Below are 3,809 nucleotides of genomic sequence, written 5' to 3' on the forward strand. Positions count from 1 at the left end.
GTTTCTAAGGTGTTTAGGGCCAAGCACAATAACTTCAGTTTTATCTGAGTTTAGTAGCAGAAAATTGCAGGTCAACCAGGTCTTTATGTCCTTAAGGCATGCTTGGGGTTTGTTTAACTGATTAGTTTCATCAATCAGTTACAACTATTCACACTACTGCTCCTGGTACTATTACTACTACTGCTTGTGTATAAAATACTCAAAATACTAAAATCTTTACACCACAATGTGAAAATATTCAAATACAGGTGCAGCTCCCAAATTACATGTTTAAGCTAAATAACTGCTGTCTGCATACAGCCTCCATTACTGCCAGTTATTTCCCAAAACATGCAGACATATTTTAGCTTTGTAATAACTTGCAGAATTCTCAAAATGTTCAAAATGAAATGTTCAGGTGATACACCTACCTTAAAATTCAGTGCTTCATCTACTGAAACACACATTTATAACTCATAGTAATTATGATTCAGCTTGTAAAACAACAATTATCATTATTCTCATTGTTATTCTCATTATCATTTAAAATCAAAAGCTGGGTCAGTGTGTCAGTTTCACACATTTCTGTGTGTTTTCTGCAGGTCTGCTTCAGTACACTGACCGATCAGGGACCCACTGGTACCTGAACACCCACCAGACCAAACAATCCCTGCTGAAGGCCGTAGCCAACCTGCCACAGAGAGGAGGAGACTACTACCGCATAGGTAATTTAACAGCAGGCTGTCTGATCCACACCAGCTTTACACTGTGAGGGACTGAGGCAGAGACTCTGATTAGATCCAAATATATTTACTTTCTGTATTTAGGTCTGTCAGCGGTGGAAAGAGAAGCTGTCAGTGATCCATATTTTCACTTGAAGTATTTATAGTAATAAGAATATATTGAATATATCCAGCAAATTGTGAATGAAATTCAGTCTCTTGACTGATCAAGAAAACTGTGTCTCTGCTAACAAATAACATCTTCAGAACAGACTTCAGATAAACTTAGTAAAAAGTATTTTCATTTATAGTGATTCCAGAAATATTAAAGGAAAATTCTGGTTTATTTGAACCTGATATATTTCCCATAAATGTGGCCATTGTGGCTCTATGTGTGATGCTTTGTTCTCTCAGCTCCGTTACATGATTCCTAACTGGACAGGATGCGAACAAGCAAACATGAGATTGTTTTAGTTTTTCCCTGTTAAGATGTCCTAACCTGCTCCGTGCATCAGTGAACAGGCTAAGTACGGCAAGCCATATGGATCAAAACGTCTAATTTGAAGTTCACATTAATATGTCTAATTTGTATGTCTTAAGACGACAGTTAGCACGTCCATTTTGAACGTCTTAAGTCATTTTGACCATTAAGGCTTCCGTTCTATTGGTGGACGTCAACATAGCCGCTCCTTTTTGATGTAGGGACGGCGTAGGGCTGAATGTTTGCCTACACTGTGGTCCCGTGGATGTTTGAGCTACGTATCTATCACATGTCTTACACACAACTGTGATTTAGTATGTGGGAGGATCAACTGTGCAGACAGATGCATTTAGGGTTTAATGTTGTAGGTTGTAAATTAATGATGAATGGTCTCCTCTGCATCATTAATGATTGATTTTGAATTGATAAAATATTATGCTCAAACTTTATTTGCATATGTGGTGTATAGGATATTTATCTGTATTTGCCCACTTGCTTGTAGCTATGTGTTATTTTATATACAGTTCGCACTTTATCTTGTATCTTTACAGATACTCTCATTCAATTTAATGTGTTTCTGATTTGAGTAAAAGGCAGGAGAGCAAGTGTGGGCTGCGCTGCGTTCTTCAGTTACTCACTGAGAATATCAGTAAAGCCACTGAAGAGCAGCCAAATCACTGTTCGTTTTCATTTATTCTTTCAGGAGGGTAAATGTCACCTAAGCACCTTCAGATTTTATCAGTAGTACATTTGTTTATATAGTTTGTGTTGTGCTTCCTTACATTGTTTGAGGGAACTGTGACGTTAGGTAACTGCATATGAGTGGATGCAACCGTCACTAATGCTAACGTAGCTCCTCAGGGATTGAAGCCGTTATCTTTTATTGGGCCTCAACCATGGGGTCAGACAAAGAAAGACCTACATGTAAACTCTGAGGCCACAAAGCTGCTTCTTTCCTTTGTTCCCCTGAAACGAAGGAGCAGCGCCAAAATGCTGCTGGCAGACTCCGTTTCCCCTGATGCTTTGCAAGTTTGCACCTAAGTGCAAAACCAGCAGGAAGCCTCAGGCTCTCGTCTCTGATTGGCAGAGACACATCAACACCACTTGGAGCCATGGCAACGCAGCCGTGACATCACTCCCCTTTCAGTACTGGTCAGAAACAAGTCTCGTCCCTTTCAGTGTGTCTGCGCTGGGAGAAGGTTCACTTTTTCAGTCAGCCAGATCACCAACAGAGGTGAATTGTGCTTCTCCCCCTTTTCTTCTGGAGCTTCTCGCCTCGCTGGACGAGAAGAGAGTTCAACACGTCACAGACTGTATAAATATGGACGACGCGTCTCCACTGCTATGGAAAAGTGAAACCAAAATATCTCCTTTTTGGGAGCGGCCATCTTGCTTGTGGGGAACTTTTGGGGAACTGTAGTGACGTCCATATTCATATACAGTCAGTGGTAGCTTCAGATGAAGCTAAAGTTAGCTGGTTAGTGTGATATATAGGGATATTTTTTCAGTTGAGTGGCATTTATTAATATTGTGGAAACTGTTACCACTATTCAATATTCCCTACCAAAATAAAGTCACCAGCAGTCACGCACCATGAAGGTTATAACACTGACGTGGTTCCAAACAACAACAACAACAATGTAAAAATTACATTTTAAATTAAATCTACATTCCTCTATCATTACATGTGTTACTGACTAATTTAACTCTTCACATAATACCAGCCATTAAAATATGCTACTACCAAATAAACCTTTTTGTTATCAAAAGTTCAGAACATTTTTTGTTTTGTTCTTTTCATGTAGACATGACATATTTTTATCCAGAAAGTGTGTGATATGTTATTTAGCTGCGTAGCGTGAATTAATAGCCTAATTACTTCCCAAACAGTGTTGTCTAAAGTGACCAGCAGACGTCCCCACGTGTTACCAAGTTATTGTTCACCGTTTCACATAGTAATGGTCATAATAAATAACTCCATAGTCTACGACGTGATAAAGCCATTGTTCACTTTTTATAGCTATTGTTGGTTGATGTAGCCTCCAGTACAACCTTTAGGCTGGCTTTTTACGCTATTTGTTTTATCAGTAACAGCAAAATAATCATAACTACATGTAATGTAGGTATTTTTGTACATTAGTACATTGGTTTCACTTCATTTATTTCCTCATGTGTTCCTCATGTATTGATGAAGCAGGAAAGTCGATCAGTGCCTGATCAGCTGTTGAAATGTGTCTACTGGGTGTTGACAGACACACTGTCAACCTGACGGGTCTGTTTAAATACATACATGTTTTGTCACAATTTGGTCAAATAATCAGATAATTTCATCCATCATTACTGCGATTAGTTCACTCTGATAAATATTATGACTAACCATTATGACACGTATTTTTTTAAATATGTTAATGTCCACAATAATCATCTTTCTCATTGTGATCCTTTTATTTGTAATCTTTTGCATGTCTGTGTGCTGCTGCGTGTCTGAGTGTGTGTGTGTTGTGCAGCCGTCTGTGTAGGAGTTATATTACTGTCTTGATAATGAGCCTTAAAATAACAGTGAAACACTGCACGACTGACTTCAGACCAGGTTTATGTTGCTTAATCGCTCTCTGCTGCCTCAAGAC

Source organism: Thunnus albacares, chromosome 4 (genome assembly GCF_914725855.1).
Source record: "Thunnus albacares chromosome 4, fThuAlb1.1, whole genome shotgun sequence".
In the NCBI taxonomy this organism is placed as follows: Eukaryota; Metazoa; Chordata; class Actinopteri; order Scombriformes; family Scombridae; genus Thunnus; species Thunnus albacares.